We start from the raw sequence: 19,833 nt of genomic DNA on the forward strand, positions 1-19,833 counted from the left end.
GAGGGTGAGAGTAAACACACTGCACATGCACACTCACACACATTCCCAGGGTCAGAGACTCACACACACACACACACACACAGACTCAAACTCACAGACATCTCCCCAGCCCCAGCCCCAGCCTGCATGGTGAGAACAGAGGCCCACACTGTCTCTTTTGCTCTCTCTCCCTTTTTTTTTTTTTTTTGAGACAGAGTCTCCCACTGTCGCCTGGGCTGGAGTGCAATGGCATCATCTTGGCTCACTGCAACCTCCACCTCCCAGGTTCAAAGGAATCACCTGCCTCACCCTCCCGAGTAGCTGGGATTACAGGCATGCACCACCATGCCCAGCTAAGTTTTGTATTTTTTTTTTTAATTTTTTATTGGATTATAGGTTTTGGGGTACATGAGCAGAGCATGCAAGACAGTTGCGTAGGTGCACACATGGCAGTGTGCTTTGCTTTTCTTCTCCCCTTCACCCACATTTGGCATTTCTCCCCAGGCTATCCCTCCCCACCTCCCCCTCCCACTGGCCCTCCCCTTTTCCCCCCAATAGACCCCAGTGTTTAGTACTCCCCTTTCTATGTCCATGTGTTCTCATTTTTCATCACCCACCTATGAGTGAGAATATGCGGTGTTTCATTTTCTGTTCTTGTGTCAGTTTGCTGAGGATGATGTTCTCCAGATTCATCCATGTCCCTACAAACGACACGAACTCATCATTTCTGATTGCTGCATAATATTCCATGGTGTATATGTGCCACATTTTTCCAATCCAGTCTATTATCAATGGGCATTTGGGTTGATTCCAGGTCTTTGCTATTGTAAACAGTGCTGCAATGAACATTCGTGTACATGTGTCCTTATAGTAGAACGATTTATAGTCTTTTGGATATATACCCAGTAATGGGATTGCTGGGTCAAATGGAATTTCTATTTCTAAGGCCTTGAGGAATCGCCACACTGTCTTCCACAATGGTTGAACTAATTTACACTCCCACCAACAGTGTAAAAGTGTTCCTTTTTCTCCACATCCTCTCCAGCATCTGCTGTCTCCAGATTTTTTAATGATCGCCATTCTAACTGGCGTGAGATGGTATCTCAATGTGGTTTTGATTTGCATCTCTCTGATGACCAGTGATGATGAGGCCAACAATCATATGAAAAGTTTTGTTTTTTAATAGAGATGGGGTTTTACCACATTGGCCAGGATGGTCTCAATCTCCTGACCTCGTGATCTGCCCACCTTGGCCTCCCAAAGTGCTGGGATTACAGGCATAAGCCACCACACCTGGCCTCTTTTGCTTTCTCTCTCACACACACACACACACGTGCACACACACACTCACACACATGCACTCTCTTATATGCACACTCATGCACATGGACACTCACACATGCACTCCCTCAAACATGTGCACACACATATGCACATGTAGTCTCACACACACTCTCACACTCACATATACACACTCTCTCTCTCTATCTCTCTCACAGCCCCATGAATCTGGGATACAGAACATGAGGTCTCCCGCACATGCATGCACCATCTGGAGCAGGGACTCTTACAGCCTCTCTGAGTAAACTGAGGCAGGCAGCAGCCCCACTGCCCAGGCCACCCCACACCCCTCACCCCCACAGCTTCTCAGGAGCAGAGGAGAACTCAGGGCAGAGAAGAGATCCCTCCTTGCCACTTCTCTTGCAGCCTGAATCCCAGCATTTCTCTCTGGCATCCCCTCCCTCCCTGCCAAGATCTGCAGCTAGCCTGGGCCCAGCTGGGACACCAGCGCTGGAGTGCAGTGGCACAATCTCAGCTCACTGCAATCTCCACCTCCTGGGTACAAGCGATTCTCCTGCCTCAGCCTCTCACATAGCTGGGATTACAGGTGCCCACAACCACACCCAGCTAATTTTTTGTTTTTTTTAGTAGAGACTGGGTTTCACTATGTTGGCCAAGCTTGTCTCAAACTCCTAACCTCATGATTCACCCGCCTCGACCTCCCAAAGTGCTGGAATTACAGGCCTGAGCCACCACACCCAGCCAGTAATTTTCTGACCACCTCCTACTCAGGGTCCCTTCCTCCTCCTTCCCCAGGCCTCGCTGGGCTGAGCAGCCCCCTTCCCGATCCCCAGGCTTTGCAAACATCTCCGGGGCAGAACCCACAGGGCAGTTCTCAGTACTCTGGTGTCTACTGGGACTGATCTTCACCCAGGCCACAGCCACACAGGGAAGCCCGGAGCCGGCCTCGACCTGCCCCAGGGAAGACAAAAGAGGGGTTAGAAACTATTTCAGTCCCATACATTCCATTGCTGGAACAGCAACAGCAACAACCCAGTGTTCACCATGTCATTCTGTAAAATGTGCACCTTGGCCCGGTGCAGTGGCTCATGCCTGTAATCCCAGCACTTTGGGAGGCCGAGGCTGGAGAATCACAAGGTCAGGAGATCGAGACCATGCTGGCCAACATGGTGAAACCCCATCTCTACTAAAAATACAAAAAATAGCTGGGCATGGTGGTGTATGCCTGTAGTCTCAGCTACTTAAGAAGCTGAGGCAGGAGAATCGCTTGAACCCAGGAGGCAGAGGTTGCAGTGAGCTGAGATCCAGCCTGGCGACAGAGTGAGACTCCATCCCCACCGAACAAAAACAAAAGAAGACAAAACAAAAACCAAGTGCACCTCTGTCACCTCGGGGCATGGTGGCAGCCCTCAGCCATGTTTCAGGATCACAGGCAGCCTCAGGGCTCCTTTTTGGAAGCCTTGAAAGGTTCATTTGTTAATTTGACAGATGTATATGAATATATAATAGCCCATTGCAGCCTGGAACTCCCGGGCTCAAGCGATCCTCCCAGTTCAGCCTCCTGAGTAGCTGGGACTACAGGTGCACATCACCATGCCTGGAAAATTTTTAAATTTTTTTGTAGAGCTGGGATCTTGCTGTGTTGCCCAGGCTGGTCTTGCACCCCTGGCTTCAAGCAATCCTCCTGCCTCAGACTCCCAAAGTGCTGAGATTTTAAGCGTGAGCCACCTCACCCAGCCTAATTTGTCAAAAATTATTTAGGGCCTACTGTGTCCCAGGCTGTGTTCTAGGAGCTGTGGGCATGAACTGAATGCAGAGGACAAAACCTCCACCCCAAGGAGCTAAGAGTCCAGTGAGGGGGCACATGGTAAAAACATCACAGGGTGAGATGTGCAGAGTGCTGGATGGTGGCAGATGGAAAGTGGAGAAGACAGTCAGACGTGGTGGCTCATGCCTATAATCCCAGCACCTTGAGAGGCTGAGGCAGGTGGATCCCTTGAGGTCAGGAGTTCAAGACCAGCCTGGCCAACATGGGGAAACCTCGTCTCTACTAAAAATACAAAAATTAGCCAGGCATGGTGGTGCGTACCTATAGTCCCAGCTACTTGGGAGGCTGAGGCCATGGAATCGCTTGTGCTTGGGAGGCGGAGGTTGCAGTGAGCCAAGATCATGCCATTGCACTCCAGCCTGGGTGATAGAGAAAGATTCTGTGTACAAAATAAAAGAAAGAAAGAAGACAGTAAAGAAAGAAAGAGAGAGAAAGAGAAGAAAGGAAGGGAGGGAGGGAGGGGAAGAAAGGAAAGAAGGAAGGAGAGAGGGAAGGAAGAGAGAGAGGGAGGGAGAGAGGGAGGGAGGGAGGCAAAGAAAGAAAGTGGAGAAGATGAGGCCAGAGACCTGCAACTCCTCTGTGACACTAATAGACACTTGTCACTTGGTTCCCCTAAAGTTACTGCCTCCTGCTAAATAGCTTCATCCCTTTGAACTTGAAGTCTCATGATACAGAAGCTGGGTCCATTTTACAAGAGAGGAATTTAAGGCCCATAACATATTGTGTTCTGCTCAAGTCCATGAAATGTCCTTCAGATGGAGCAAAACTAGAATGCCAGCTTTGACCTTCATCTTGGGGCTGTCCATGAAACTTACTGTTATGGCTCAGAGCTTGGCTCTTGCACTTGCTGGGAGATGCTGAAAGATGAGGACCATCAGATTGGCCTCCCAGAGCCACTGTGGGGTGTCTGCCCAGAGCAGGGCAGCCAGGCAGGCTCTGAGTAAATGGCAACCCTCATCATTTGCATTTATGCTAAGAAGAGTCTTCGACTTCTTGAAGTAGCTGGGGTTGAAAGAAAATGATACCATCATTTAGAACAGAAATGGAAAATGAATGGGTTTGCCAGCACATTGCTGAGAACATTTTTGGATGGGTAGTTAACTTTAAAACTTAAGATAGGCTGGGTACAGTGGCTTGCACCTGCAATTCCAGCATTTTCGGAGACTGAGGTGGGAGGATCACTTGAAGCCAGGAGTTTGAGACCAGCCTGGGCAAACATAGTGAGACCCTGTTTGTACAAAATAGAAAAAAAAATAGCCAGGTGTGATAGCACCCACCTGTAGTCTCAACTACTTGGAAGGCTGAGGTGGGAGGACAGGTTGAGCCCAGGAGGTTGAGGCTGCAGTGAGCTATGATTGCACCACTGCACTCCAGTGGGAGCAACAAAGTGAGATTGTGTCTCTAAGGGGAAAAAATTCTTGTGAGCTTTCACACTATAATTCCAGGGGTCTCCTGTTTCCCATTCTGCAACTCATACTGAAACTTGCCCTTCAGTGCATAGAAAGGATTTCAAATTTCATGTGTGTGTGAATGCATGTATGTGCATGTGTATGTGTACATGTGCTTGCGTGCATGTACGTGTGTGTGCATGCATGTGCATGTGCGTGTTTCCCTAGAAAACTTAGAAGAGCTGACCACTCTCTGTTGCTGGAGCCATTCCCTTTTAACTCTTTCATTTCTTCACAATCCCTAAACCTGCTTCATCCATCTCTGTGACCTGCCTGCCCCCGAGTTTGCAATCCTGATCAAATCTAAATCTCTCAAGTTCCAGAAGAATACACAGAAGCCCAGAGTCAGGAGTACTTTGTGCAAAGTCGCTCAGGGTTGTCTGTCTCCATCTCATCAAGATGGGTCAGGCATGTTGGCAGGGGCGGGGGCAGGTAGGAATTCTTCCCATCAGCAAATCCTTTTCACCTGCAGCAAAATCTCACTGGGTGGGTTTTTCCACCCAGTCAAGCTGGCTCCCCCTTTCAATGTGACCGTGACCTTCTCAGGACAGTATAATATTTCCTGGCACTCAGATTACGAAGGCCCTGACTTCATGCTGAAGGGCAAGCTTCAGTATGAGCTGCAGTACAGGAACCGCAGAGACCCCTGGGCTGTGGTAAGGAATGTGGGGATCAGTGCAGCTAAGTGGGTGAAGGGGAGGGGGGAGAAGGGAGAGCAAGGGCATCTGTTTGGGAGAGATGGGTGAGCATCATCATCCGTGGCCAAAAACAGAGACCAAGGGTGTGAGCGCTCCCTTACAGCAGGCCATCCTCCCTCCCCTCACTTCTCCCCAAGGTAGGAGACCTCTGAATAATCCATCCTCTCCATGCCTGTCCTCTCCACTGTCAGCATTCCAAAGAGACTGTCCCTTCCCCAGGCTTCACCCCAGGTCTAGTGTAGTCACAATAGAAGAAATTTCAGAACGCGGCAATCTGGAAGCTTCCCACTTGCTTAGAATAGCCATAGTTGGAGAGTTCCAGAAGTATCAGTGATTAAGAAGGTCCAGCCTGGTGCAGTGACTCACACCTGTAATCCCAGCACTTTGGGAGGCCAAGGTGGGTGGATTTCTTGAGGTCAGGAGTTTGAGACCAGCCTGAACAACATGGTGAAACTCTGTTTCTACTAAAAGTACTAAAAGTAGCTGGGCGTGGTGACATGAACCTGCAATCCCAGCTACTCTGGAGGCTTAGGCAGGAGAATTGCTTCGATCCAGGAGGCAGATGTTGCAGTGAGCTGGGATTGTGCCACTGCACTCTAGCCTGGGCATCAGAGCAAGACTCGATCTCAAAAACAGAAAAAAAGTCCAGTGTTAGCAGGGCCATTGTTTCAAACATGAAGGCTTTGAGAGGTGTCCTTCCAGCCCACTATTTAGAACAGTCACAAGTGAGACCCTGCTCTAAAAAATAAAAATAGTAATAATGGTAGGACCATCACAGATGAAGAGTTCTAGAATTGCCCATCCTTTAGAATGGTCCCAGCTGAAGATGTCCATGAGTACCATACTTTAGAAAGTTCCCAGTGGAAGATTTCCAGAGGTATCTATTGCTAAGATGTCTGTAGTTAAAGACTTCTAGAAATGCCCACTGTGGGGAATATCAGTATGTCAACTCTTGGAATTTTCAACAGTTGAAGACATTCTCAATTGATGTATTGAGACTTATTCCAAGCATCAGTTGAGAATGTCTTCAACTGTTAAAGAATTCCAAAAGTATGCATTGCCTGGGATACTGCCAGACCATTGCCACTCCTGAGATATGCCCAGTCCTGCAGGGAGAGTTCAATGCTAGGATCGTCAACAGGTGAATTGGAATCAAAGAGAAATCAAACAGAACATCCTATCACAGGCAAGGGCCAGGCAGTGCTGGTGAGTCTGTGCTGCCCAAGCCTGAGTCCGGCTACTCAGGCATAAGCCTGATTCTTGTGGGAAGAAAAGAGATGCAGAGCCCCTCTGATGGAGGCTGGGAAAGAGGTGGCTCCGCTGGAGGCAGGGGCTGACCTGGTTGCACCCTGACCTGGTGCGTCCTTTCCTCATACTGGCATAGTCCAAGGAGAAAGCTGATCTCAGTGGACTCGAGAAGTGTCTCCCTCCTCCCCTTGGAGTTCCACAAAGACTCAAGCTATGAGCTGCAGGTGTGAGCAGGGCCCATGCCTGGCTCCTCCTACCAGGGGACCTGAAGCAAGTGGAGTGACCCGGTCATCTTTCAGACCCAGTCAGAGGGTAGGTGTGAAGCTGGGATGGAAACCCCACTCCTGGTACCAAATCTTGTCCTGGTCTAGCTGCCCTAAACCCTGAGCTTTCTGGCACAGCTCAGAGGTATTCGGTTCTTCATCCCCAGATGTAGCCCTTCAGTGCCATTTCTAGAGCCCCTGCTGGCCAGGCTCTGTGCTGGATGCCAGCTGCTGCTTCTTCTGTTAGGCATTTGATACCCCTAATTCTGAAGTGGGAATCAGCCCCATTTTTCAGATGAGATAACTGAGGCTCAGAGAAATGAAGTTACTTGTCTGGGATGAGCAATGAGAACAAGATTTGAACCACCTCACTTCAAGACACTAGCAGTAGCAGCCTCTCCCACTCCTTTCCACTCTACCCCAGACCCATTTCCCACCATGCTCACCCCACATGGCCTCTGGTAGAGTTGGTGCCATTTAACCCTTTGCTTCCTTCCCAGAGTTAAAAGAAGGCTGGAACCCTCACCTACTGTTTCTCCCTGTTTGTCATAGTCTTCATTCCTGCCTTCTGGGGCCTGAAGACCCACCCAGCATGGAGGTGAGGCCATGAGGAAGGCAGGGAGGTGGTCGGGCTGGGCTGCTGCCCTTCTATGGTACACCTATAGTTGGAGAACCTACCTGTCATCATGACCACAATGACGGTGATGGGATAATAACCAGCTCACAGCCACTGCATGCTGGACACCGTGCAGGGCACTCACTTCACTCCCATGGCAGCGCTATGAGCTTGAGACACTGCAGTTGCCCCTATTTTACAAATGGGGAAACTGAGGCATGGAGAGGTCAAGGAATTTGCCCAAAGTCACAGAGCTCCGAGGTGGAGAAATTGGGATTGAAACTCTGGGTCCTTAAACAGGGACCTCAGCTGTGATCTTGTCCAGTGGATTTTAAGCTTTAAAGCCCGAGGGGGCATCAGGGGCCACCAGATGGTGGTGAAGAGGTAGGTGCAATACTCCATGCCTCTGAAATGGCCTCTCTGTGCACTCCTGGTTGCAGATAAAGAAGTTGAGGCTCAGAAGGGGCAGCATTTGCCCAGCACAGCACAGGCAGCCAAGAACGTAACCTCAATACCCCTTCAGGAGCCTGCAAGGGAGACTCGCTGCTCCCAGATGGGAGAACCAAGCCCTTTCACTGCTTCTTCTGGGACACCCAACCTCCACCATGAAGCAAGAGGATGTGTGTGGTGGGCCAACCCAGAGGTGCCAAGCAATCTTCTGAGGTCCCACAGCAGTTCTGGCCAGATTCAGGCCTGTTACCTGAAGTCCCGCATTTATCCCCCATGTAAAGACAGCCCACTCACCTGATGATTATGCAATGGTTCTGATTGGCATCGAGCATTTTGGCAAAGGTGAGATTTGCAATTGTAAAGAGGTCCCTGGGAGACAGGTTATTAGAGCCAGCCTCTGCTTCTAAGTTCCCAAACCTCCCAGGGATTGGGCGGGGAGCATCTGTATCCAGGTGAATAGTCAATCCTGCCCACCCCTCACCCTGTTGGGGGAATGCTCCCACCCCCATCCTGGTCTGAACCACAGTGGCCTCCAATCCTTGGCTGTGGCCCCGCCTGGGGAGAGACTGTCAGGTTGAGTAAGTGGGCTGCCTTTCCCCATTATCCCTGACTCATGGCTGTGATGCAGCCAAGATCCAGGCTCCCAGAGCAGGGAAAAGAGGGGCCCAAGAGACCCCAGGGCAGGTCTCCCCCAGACAATCACAGGGGATTCTCTCCCAGGGCCCACCCATTGTACTCCTGCACCTGCTCCAGCCCATAGATTCTGAACATTTGGCATGGATTCACTGACACTAGGATGCTCCTGATGTATGTCTGCTAGGCAGATGGTGGCCTCAGCACTATGGCTCCTTACAGCCCTCTGTGTCCCTCCCTTCCCTACACTGGAAGCCTGGCTCCCTGTTTCCATCCAGACAGATATCTGGCTACCTGGACTTGGGATTCCCACCTAGAGCCCTTTACCAGCTTGCTGGGCTATCTGCTGTAACAGTGGAATCTCAGGCACTGCACCAGGCTGAGCTGGGAGGAGTCTGGGGTGAGCAAAACCCCACAGGCATGATCCTACTCCATTTGTTCATAGTTGGGTCCAGGCTCCAGGAATTTTTGCTTCCTGTTGAGGGCAAAACTCCACTACCTGGAGTGGGCAGTTGGGGGGATGAGGGGATCTTTCTGTGGCCAGAGCCCTTCTGGGTGTCCCTGTCTTCCACACTGTGGCTTTGGGCCTCTGTCCTGTCATTCTCAGGTCAGAGGCTCCCTTCCACCCCTCTGGCTGTCCCCACTCTGGGATCCAGGTCTATGCATTCTAGGACTCTGGAAGTTCTATCTGTCAGGTCCCAGGTGGTGGAAGTGTCACATATTTCTGGATTCCGTCTCCAGCTTTCTGCCTCTGGCATCCACCATTCTAAGACTGTTTTAAGACTTCATATTTTAGTTCCAGGCTCTGACATTCTATGCTGAACTGACAAAACTCAAGAGTTCAAACCAGAGGCCCCAGGGGCTAGGGCCCAAAAAGAAATCTGTGCATCCCACCTGGCCCCAGGAGGCAGCTGCCTTCCTGACCTAGGCCCAGGGCAGGGGAGCCCCAGGCCTTATGTAGATGAGGTTCTGTTCAAATCTAATCTTGAGGTTGGACAGCCTGGTGGTTTCCTGGAGGTCTCTGGGAGGTCAGAGAGAGAAACTGTCAGTGCCCCCGCGGCTGGTTCTGGCATGGGTCTCCCTCCCCACCTCAGTGCAGTGCCGTGATCAGATAGGACTGAGTTCAAGTCCTGTTTCTGACACCAACCAGCCAGGAGACCTTGGGCAAATTACTTCACCGCTCTGTGCCTGTTTGTTCATCTGTCCGATGGGTGTGAGAATCATTTCTTCATCTGTCTAACAGGTATCATAATCAATGGGTATGATACTACACTCGGGGGTTGGGGGACGCATATAGTCACAGTGATTGGATAATGATGCTGACCTATACACCCTCACGTTTTGAGCACCTCCAATGTGCCAGCCTCCTCACAGCAACCACCCCACTCCCATCTTGTGGATGAGAATCTGAGATGCAGAGAAGCAAAGTGATTTCTCCAAGGTCCACCAGCTGGTGAGTGGTGGAGCTGGGATTTAAACCAAAGTCCATCTAACTCACAAAGCACACCACGTTTAGTCTTTGTGACACTTCATGACTGAGGCTCTGAAAATGTCCTGGGAGGTGAGAGGCAGGTGTAGGAGGAGCTGCTCTGGCTGGGAGGGTGGGAACCCTATGGTGACCTCTTGCTGCCCGTGCCGGCCCTGCCCACTCACTCCAGCTGTGGGATGTCCTCCACACCATCCTCCCTGTGCTGCTCATGGAACCGCATGGATGGCAGGTTGCGGATGGAGTGTATCTGTGGGAGAGAGAGGCTGTGTCTGCAGGTTGCAGGGCAGCCCCCACCCCAGTTGGCACCAGCTCGGTCATACCTGGGGCCCACTACCATTGTTTGGGAGAGAACCCCAAGGTCAGGTGAGTCCTGCAGGTGTGTCCTTGCTATAGAATGCTGTGGCCCCTGGAACCTGCATGCGACCCTCATACATGAGATGCATGCATGCCCTCAGTGTCCAAGCAGGAGCTCCCATGAGCTCCCAAGCGTCCTGCCCCGGAGGGTGAGCAAAGGCATGTGCAGATACATGGGTACACCTGCCAGCTCCCTCCCAACCGTAGCTCTCCCAGCACCAGTAGACCCCACGTGTTGGCTTATGTGACAACTCGATGGATGCTTGTCTCCTGGTGCATGGGGCCTCCAGGAGGGCAGAGATGGAGACTGTCTCAGCACTACACCCCCATGCTCATGCCGGGGAAAATGTGTGGACGCCTGCATATGGACCCACGTTCAATGGCATTTCTAGCTCATACAACTCCAAGACACACAGGTGTTCTTGTAGGCCTGTGGGCATGCATGCAGGTCCGTAAGGCCCATCCAGGGGCACATGGTGTGCAGACACATGCTCTACCTGTCCACTTGGCACATACATCTGGGCAGACAGCTTGGTCCCCCCCGCCCTTGAAGTCTGGATAATGGAAGTCCTGATGCCACCTTTGGGCTGCAGGGTCTCCTCTGTGAGCACACATCTGTGCACATTGGCAGAGGGTGGGCAAACAACCCTGACCCCCCGGGATGCCACATCTGCTCAGATCTCATACACTTGCTTTCATCATTTGGCTGTGGTTCACACTGACACACACTCGGGCACGCAGGCCTGCGCAGGATCCACATGACTGCAAGCACACACGTGTGCACCCTCAGCTTTCCAATCCCAGCTGCCCCCTGAGCAGGCAAGGAAAGAGAACACCAGGAGGGAGCCCTGCATGCCTATCACTGGGCTGCTAAGTAGGGCACAGAGAGTATCAATCACCCTTTCTGCCCTGACCTCTGGCCCACCCATCTGCCAATGTGCTCACCAGCAGCTGCAGACCCTGAATAATTCAGCCACTCACGTATTCCAGGGTGAGGAGGGCCCAGGTATCCTTGCCCCTCACCCGTAGACGCCCTGCAATGCTGCAGCCCACATGGCGCAGGGTACCCGCTGCTGGGGCCAGGGCCCCCCAGCAGCCAAGCTGTCCCAGTTGTCACTGTTGAGCCCTGCTGGCTGCCCCTTCCACCAGGCACCATCTGCAGAGGCTGAGAAGCACCCGTTGCCCCTGCTTTCCCTGCCAACCCCCGTGCATCCTGGTGGCCATGCACTTCTGCCAAGGGCCACCCAGCATCAGGCTCGAGTTCCACCTTGAGTGTGGCAGCCAGGCGTGTGCACCCCTCAGAAGGGGCTGCCTGCCATGCACCTGACATGGGGTTCCAGAAGGACTCCTGGCTCAGTTTTCTCTCTGGCAATGAGGAGACTGGAAGGTTGGACCCTGATCCCCTCACACTAACCAATTCCAGAATCCTGCAACCCAGGAGACTTCAAAGGGCAGCAAAAACCCTGAGGAAAGAGGAGGTTCTAATTTGGGGGAGGGTCAGTGGGAGGCAGGAGAAACCGCACAGACCTGGGTGTGCAGTGTGACAGGATGGACGTCCTGCAGTTTCACATCTGGCTTGGCCAAAATCTCTGAGGGGAAGTTAGGGGCCTGACTTGTCACCCAGATTGGATCGGGGAGGGCTGCCCAGGGCCTACAGATGAACAAAGATCCTTCCCCAGAGTGACTTGGAAGCAATTTCCCCATGTCTCTGTCCTGTGCCTGCCTGTGCTGGGCATCCCAGTGTTCAATCCTCCAGAGGTTTGGGAGGCCCAGGCTGTTCTTCCCAACTTCTAGACCCAGAGATTGAGGCCCCTGCAGGCAGCAGCTCTCCAAGGTTGCTGCACAGGGCTCCTCAAGGCTGTTTCCCTTTCCCTGTTTCCTAGGCCAGAACCCACAAACCCTCCCTGAAATCTGTGCCCCCATACCTTGTTCTGCCAGCTTTGGGGGCTGACCTCCTCCCAGGACCTGCTGAGGGACAGGCAGGTGGCTCCAGGGCCCAGGTAGCAGGACTGAAGGTAGGCGTGGCCAGGGTTTGTGGGCCTCTGCCCACAGCCAGAGGCAGGACCAGCAAAGACTCCAGGCTCTCAGCTTGGGGTCCTGGGCTGGCTGGACTTGAGGCTTCAGGGTTGCAGGCCCTACTTGTTAGAAAGAGCTCAGCTTCTGCACATGAGGCATGACCACAGCAAAATGACCAGGGCCTGCCTGGCAGTGCTCACCCCCCTTGGGTAGGGACTCTGGGGCCCTGGTGGGCACCAAGGGGCCTGGGGCTTGGGGCTGTGTCCTGCAGCGGTGCCATGATGGCCATGTGGCCCTGGTCTGGTCACACTCGGCCAGTGGGTATGAGAGGCTGGACCTTAGTGTCTTGCTTTGGGAGGACTTCCTTGGAAGGTCTGACATCCTTGGGAGGTGCTGGGGTTGGAGGCTTGGTCTCTGCTGGCAGCTGAGGGTCCCCCAGGGTGGTCTCTTCTTCAGGCTTCTCAGGGCTTGGGCCAGCAGATTTGGTGAGCTGTCCAGGCCCTGGGTCATGGTGTCTGTCCAGGAAGACCCTGGTCATATCAGCAGCTGAGTCCATCGGCTGGAGAGTGGGGGACGGCACAGGGCTCAAATGCTGGAGAAAGGGGTTTTCCAGCACAGGGAGTGATCTGGAAAAGCCTCGCGGATGCCTGCACCTCCGGGCAAGGGAGATGGTGGGCGTTGGGTGGTAGGCATGTCCACGTCCCAGCTGGGGGCCAGCGGGGGCACGGTCCAGGGCGTCTCTGAGTTCTTGGATTCTCCCGGGCTCTCCCGTTGCTCCAGGGGCGCCCTCCAGGCCCCGGCCCCAGGCGGTTGGTGGAAGGGCGGGCGCACTCGCAGCTTCACAGCTCCAGTGGGCGGCTCGCTGAGGCGCCCCCATGTGTGCGGGAGGCCCGAGGGCAGGTTGAGGGAGCGGCGCCGCTGGCTGTGGCCTAGCAGCAGCGGCGGTGAGGGCGACCTGAGCGAGCCGGGTGGGCCCAGGCGCCCGGAGGCTCGGCGTGGGGCTGGGGGCTCCCGCAGCGAGTGGGGGCTGCGGGCCGGGGGCGGGAAGGGCAGCTGGTAGGGACCCGCGTGCATGGACAGCTGAGGCGACGGAGGTGCCAAGGGCGAGTGGTAGCCAGGGCCCGGCAGGCTCCTCAGCGAGGGCTGGGGCGAGGCCAACAGGGACCAGGCCCACCCCCGCGACGCCCCTGTGGAGGCCACCCGGAAGCCAAAGGCCGCCCCTTGCCGGTAGGAGCCTCAGAAGGAGCACTGGGGCCCGGGGAAGGCCAGTAGGTCGGGGAGGGGGTACTTCCGGGCTCACGGCAGGGGGCTCCAGGAACGCCCACCAGCTGGCCTGCGGCGGAGGGGACACAAGCGCTGGGGCGGCCCAGGGCGGCAGATGGCTGCGGAGGGAGCCTTAGGACGAGGCCGGCCACTGCAGGCTGGAGAGCGCCGGGGAGAGGGGCGGCGCGGTCGTGGGCCCGGGAGTGGGAGCTCCAGTGGGAGAGGGTCCTGGACGAGGGCGCGGGCGCGGTGACGGGCGGGCGGCGCGTGTCTTTGCCACTGGGAGCGCGCGGCTGGGCTCTCATCAGCACAATACGTGTGCTGGGCCGCTCCGGGTCCATGACAGCCAGCTTGCAGCCGAAGCTTTTGTAAGCCGCCTCCCCGATGGCGGGGTCCCTGGCCAGGGCCTGCCGGCTGCCCCTGAGCCGCGGGATGGGCTTCTTCTCCGACTGCGTCTTCTTGAGGAACCGCGCCAGCGAGGTGGCGGCCGAGGCGCGGGGCGGTCAAACTCGGGGCCAAAGCCCAGGCCTCGGTGGAAGCTGAAGACCGACAGCTTTGCACGCTGGAGGTTGCGCTGGCGCGGCGTGAGGAAGCCCCAGAAAGGGTGGCCATAGGGCACGGCGGGCACTGGGGGCAGCTCTTCCTCATCCTCCTCTTGGTCTGCCTCTCCCGCGGGCAGCGGAATGTCTAGAGAGAGTGGCAGGGGGCACCTCCGGCTTCTCCTTCCCAAACAGCTTCACCTGGGGCGGCGGGAAGAGGTGGAACTTGCGGATGAGGGACAGCTTGGACCTGGCGGGCTCCTCCATGCCTTGCTGCTGGAAGAAGGCGGCGCTGCGCAGGCGGAAGGAGGTGCCCTGACGCTCCCCGCCCACGTCCTCAGGCTCCTCCAGCTCAGCAGTGTCATCCATGGGTTGGGCATACAGGTTGTGGGGCGACGGGATGGGCGGTGGTACTCAGGGGTACAGAAGGGTCGAGGCCGACTCCTCCAGGTAACAATAGTGCACCTCAGGGGGGTAGATGGCCTCGTCCCCACCGCCATAGACACCTTCTGCATAGGGGACGGTGTAGGGGACCCCGTAGGGATTAAAGTAGGATAGTCATAGCGAGTTTGGTACTGGAGGTCATAGGGCCGGCAGGGCACGTAGGGATCCAGGTGATAGCCCTGTGGGTGCGCCTCGCCCTCGTACTCATCGTGGTAGCTGTAAGGAGACTAGTACCCCGATGTGGGCGCATACAGGGGTTCGTAATTGTCAGTCCTAGCTGTAGCCATAGGTGTGCCGCGGATCAAAGGGGCCACCGAGATAGTCCAGGTGGTAGTAGTTGTAGAGGTCCTCGGGCGGGTACCCACAGTAGTGGTCACCGTAGGGTGGCCAGGCCGGGCTGTAGGGGCTGAGGCCCGCCACGTAGGGCTCCTGCTCCTCGTAGCGGTGGAGGGACTGCAGGTCATAGCAGTCTCGGAGGCAGTCATAATACTCACCCAGGTCCTGGAAGCCCTGGAGCCCATACAGCGACTTGCGGGAGCCTGAGTGATGGAAAGGAGCCTCATCCTTGAAGAGCAGGAAGCCCAGGGGCTCGCTGATGCCTAGATGCTGCGGCTGCGGGGAACCTCCGGAGCCGGCCCAGGGCCGCAGGATCTCGGCACCTGACGGGAATGGCAGCTTGCGGGAGCCCACGCGGGAGCCTGAGCTCTGCAGCCAGGCATCTACCAAGGCCTGCTCACTGCCCAACTCCTCGGCCTTCTTGATGAGGAACTTCTTTGTGAGCCAGTTGATGGCGGTAGACGCCTTGCTGAGTGACCGGTCGCGCGGCTGCAGGCGGCGGTAGCCAAGGCGGCCGGGGAAGCGGATCACCATGAAGGACGGCTTCTTGCCCTTCCTTGCCCGCTTCTTCTTGCCCATGTGCATCTGCGTCATGAGTTTCCACGTGGACTTGAGCACGGTGTGGGCCTTCTTGCGCTTGCTCTTCTTGGGGCCGGTGTGGAGGCCCCGAAAAAGGCCGAGACTCTGCGGAACTTGTCCTTCTTGGAGATCTTGGGTGTGTGATTGCGGAAGCCCATTAAGAGCCGCGACGTCCCCTTCAGGCTCCGTGTGTGTTTCTCTGGCTCTGGCACCTTCTTCCCTTTCTTGGCTTTCTTCTCATCTTCCTCCACCATGGTGGCTGCCTGCTCCCTGCTGGGCCTGGGGCCAGTGTCGCCGGCTCAGGGACTTGGAGACCCGGGGACCTGCTCTGTCTCCTGCCTGTGGCTGGACATGCGGCTTCCTTAGTCGGGAAGCAGACTGGACTGGCCCCGGGTGGCGTCGGGGGGGGGCCAGGCCAGACTCCGGGAGGGTGGATCCATAATTCATCTCCTCTAGAGCCGCCTTGGGTTTCACCCTAGGGCAGTGGTGGAAAGTGTGTGGGTGTTTTTTACCAGGATGGGGAAGCCTGCCTGTGAGGCCTGTGCTGGGTGGGACATTCTGGCCTTGGAGTCGTCATGGGAACATCAGTGCTGGTCCTGGTCAGGTCCTCCCTGGACCACAGCTGGCTCAACCCCCTGAAGAGAGCCTTTGGGTCACTTCGGCTTCACAGACGAAGACATTGAGCCAGAGATGGGATGCCACCTGTCCTAAATCACCAGCACATCTGCAACTGGGCCACAAGTGGGGCGTAGAGTGGGATGGTCAAAGCCCACCAAGTCATCTTGGAGAACCTTGGACCCTCTAGGTCCTGGACAAGGGAGGAGGGGAAAGGGCAGAGCAGGTGCTGGGCTTTGGTCAGTGTAGGGAGCTGCCTGGGTCTCAGGAGCTGAATAATACATGAGCAGGGGAACCGGGCTGCCAGCTCAGAAGGCACAGCAAGGAAGGCTGTTTCAGTGGAACTCCACTTCTGTGTGGGTGTGTGGGGGGTGTCGGGGTGTTTCAGTGAAACCACTTTTGTGTGCGGGGAGCGGGTGTAGAGGGGCATAAATGGAGGGTGAGTCAGGCCTGGCTCTGACTCAAGGCTCTGTCACTAACTGGCTGTGTGGGCCCAGAAAAGCCCTTTGTCCTCTTTGGTGCTCAGTTCCCTCTGAAGAATGGGAGTGGTAAGCTATACCCTGTCTCCTTCAGCAAAAAGGAGCAAGACCTGATGGAGCTACTGGGTAACTGGAGATACCTCCTGCTGGTGCCTGCCTGGGGTCCCTACCTACCCCTGTCCTCTCCCCTTACTTTCTGCCCTGGCTGAGTAGGCTGTGGCCATGTGGTTTCTGCCTTCTCTGGGAAGAGCTGATTGCTTCATGTGGCCTGACCTAAGGCTGCATGTCTGAAGTCTGGTTGGTGGCCAGTCTAATTCACTTTTCAGAACCTAAACTAAAAGAGGTAGGGGGTGGGAGAAACAGCAGGCCATCGGGGGTGGGGAGTGGCAGCTCTGAGACATGAAGCCCCAGAACCATCTCTCCTCCTCCCTGTTCTCAAGATGGACCTCAAATGACATCAGGCTCACTACTCATTGAACTCCAGTTCAGTTTTTTGGTCCCAGAGCGAATTCTTTGGTTGTTTAAGGTTTAGCATTAGAGACCCCAGAGCAGCAAGATTCTGGCCCTGGTTCTGCCACTTGCCAGCTCCACACCCTCAGATCAGTGGCCTCAGAGCCTCAGTGTGCTCAGCTGTGAAACAGACAGGGGATGCCTTCCCAGACAAGTGGCAGGAGTGGATAGGGGACTGGGCAGCAGGTGAGATCTCCCCTTTCCCTCTGTCTCTTCCCCCTGCTCACTTTCTCTGGCTCTTTACTTTCCTCTTCTTCCTGTTCCTCCTCCCCAAGACTCACCCAGAGACTGTCGGTGCCCAGCCACTCAGAGGAGTTGCGCCAGGGACTGGTGGTGCCTGCTGTAGGCAGTCTCACAGCAATGGGGAGTGGGGCTTTATGGAAACCAGATAAATTGGATGGAGCGCTTTTGGGGCAAGTTCGGGGATGCATGCAGGAAGTAGGCCTCCTGCAGTGCAGGAGTTTGAGGGGCTGCCCACTCTCCCTTCTGCTTCTGGGCAGTGGCTCTTGCCCTCTTGAGGAAAAAGGAAGGACAGGGGAGATGCTCTTTCTTTTTCTCTCCCCTCCCCTCTCCTCCTTTCCCTTCGGCAGAGTCTCACTCTGTTGCCCAGGCTGGAGGGCAGTGGTGCAATCTCAGCTCACTCAGCTCATTGCAACCTCCATGTCTTGGGTTCAAGCAAGTCTTGTGCCTCAGTCTCCCAAGTAGCTTAGCTGGGATTACCGGACAGTGCCACCACCCCTGGGTAGTTTTTGTGATTTTAATAGGGACAGGTTTTGCCATGTTGGCCTGGCTGGTCTCGAACTCCTGACCTCAGATGATTCACTGACCTTCGCCTCCCAACATGCTGAGGTTACAGGTGTGAGCCACTGCGCCCAGCCGAGACATCCTTTCTAAGCCCAGAGATATCAACACCTGCCCCAGCTCCTCTTGGAGTCAGTTTCCAGAGTGAGGGTCAGCCAGGTATGTGGTGCAGTGGTCTCATGAGACTCTCACAGCAGGTCTGCGAGATATGAACTGTTAGTATCTCCAGTCTCCAATGAGGAAACTCAGACTCAGAAAGGGACTTGCTCGAGGTCACCTGGCTTGGGAAGGTAGAACCCAGGCCTGGCCGGGTCTAGAACTACCTTCCTTACTAGGCACTCCTGCCAGCTGAGCTCCTGGGTCATCACTGGGCTTGGAGTGGTTTAGGACACTGGACCAAGCCAGTGGCATAGTCCATTGGGCCCCAGATCCTGCTTCTGCCTGGAGGGGGAGGGCCCTGACCAAGCCACTGGACAAACCAGAGCCCAGCTGGGCCTCCAACAGGCACCAAGGCCTCTGCAGTGTTTGCCTACCCCCACTCCAACCTGGATTCCTCAGTCAGCCTGGCCCCTTTCCCTAAGGGTCCTGTAGCCAGCATTTACTCACTCATTCATTCAAAAGCCTCTGTGGGAAGTATGCTGCATACCAGGCACCGTCTAAGTGCTGGGGACACAGCTGTGAACAAAACGGAGAAAAACCCTGCCCTCGTGGAGTTACCATATGTGGGCAGAGGGAGAGTCATGCAGCACGGACAATCAGTAACATAGATAACGGGATATAAGTGCTGTGGAAGGGACAGCAAGAAGTGGGGGTGTGACATTAAACAGGACGTCACGGAAGGGCTAGTGGCCAAGGGGCCATGAAGAGAACCTATGGGTAGTGCACAGTCACAAGCAGGTGGAGGAGCAGTCAGGTAAGGTGGCTGGAGGGCAGTGAGAGTGCACTGGGTGGTGAGGTCAGAGTTTGGGGCACACGTACAGGCCCTGTGGGCCACAATGAGGGGTCAGCTTCAACTACCAATGAGGCAGGAGCCATGGGAGGAGGGTTTTGGCAGAGAAGGGATGGAATTAGACCTCAGTCTGTTTTATTTGAGATGAAGTCTTGCTATGTCAACCAGGCTGGAGTGCAGTGGTGTGATCTTAGCTCACTGCAACCTCTGCTTCCCAGGTTCAAGAGAATCTCCTATCTCAATCTCCCAAGTAGCTGGGACTACAAGTGTACACCACCATGCCAGCTAATTTTTGTGTTTTCAGTAAAGACATGGTTTCATCATGTTGGTCAGGCTGGTCTCAAACTCCTGACCTCAGGTGATCCACCCGCCTCAGCCTCACTGAGCCACTGTTCCCGGCCTTTGACTCCCAGGTTTAAGCAATTCTCCTTCCTCAGCTTGCTGAGAAACTGGGATTACCAGTGCACACCACCATGCCCAGCTGATTTTGTATTTTTAGTAGAGATGAGGTTTTGCCATGTTGGCCAGGCTGATCTCGAACCCCTGACATCAGATGATTCACCTGCCTTGACCTCCCAAAGTGCTGGGATTATCAGGCATGAGCTACTGGGCCTAGCAAAATACCTCAGTCTTGATAGGAGCCTCTACTGTTGTGGGAGGAGCTGCTGAGGGTGAAGACAGGGAGGCCAGTGTGGGGGTTTCCATTGAAGTCCTCCTGCAGTAGGCTGCCAGCAGTGAAGGTGTGGAGAAGTGGTAGGATGCTGGGGACATGTGGCAGGTAGGGATGACAGGATTTGATGATGGGGGTGGGGGAGGGTGCAGAATGGCTCCCAGGTTTCCTTACTGAACAGCAGGGAGAATGGAGAGGCCGTCAGCAGGGAGAATGGAGAGGTCATCGGCCAGGATGAGGAAGGCTGCAGGTAGAGCAAGTTGAGGAGGTAGGGCCAAGGAGTCAGCTTTAGGCACTGGGCACTGCCAAGGGGCCATCACAGCC

At 55.1% G+C, this 19,833-nt stretch overlaps 1 pseudogene; it reads right to left on the bottom strand.

Annotated features, from left to right (window-relative positions):
- Positions 1-3,619: 3,619 nt before the first annotated feature.
- Positions 3,620-19,501, bottom strand: LOC100391600 (unconventional myosin-XV pseudogene; annotated as a pseudogene).
- Positions 19,502-19,833: the final 332 nt, after the last annotated feature.

The sequence above is a fragment of the Callithrix jacchus genome, chromosome 9, assembly GCF_049354715.1.
Source record: "Callithrix jacchus isolate 240 chromosome 9, calJac240_pri, whole genome shotgun sequence".
In the NCBI taxonomy this organism is placed as follows: Eukaryota; Metazoa; Chordata; class Mammalia; order Primates; family Cebidae; genus Callithrix; species Callithrix jacchus.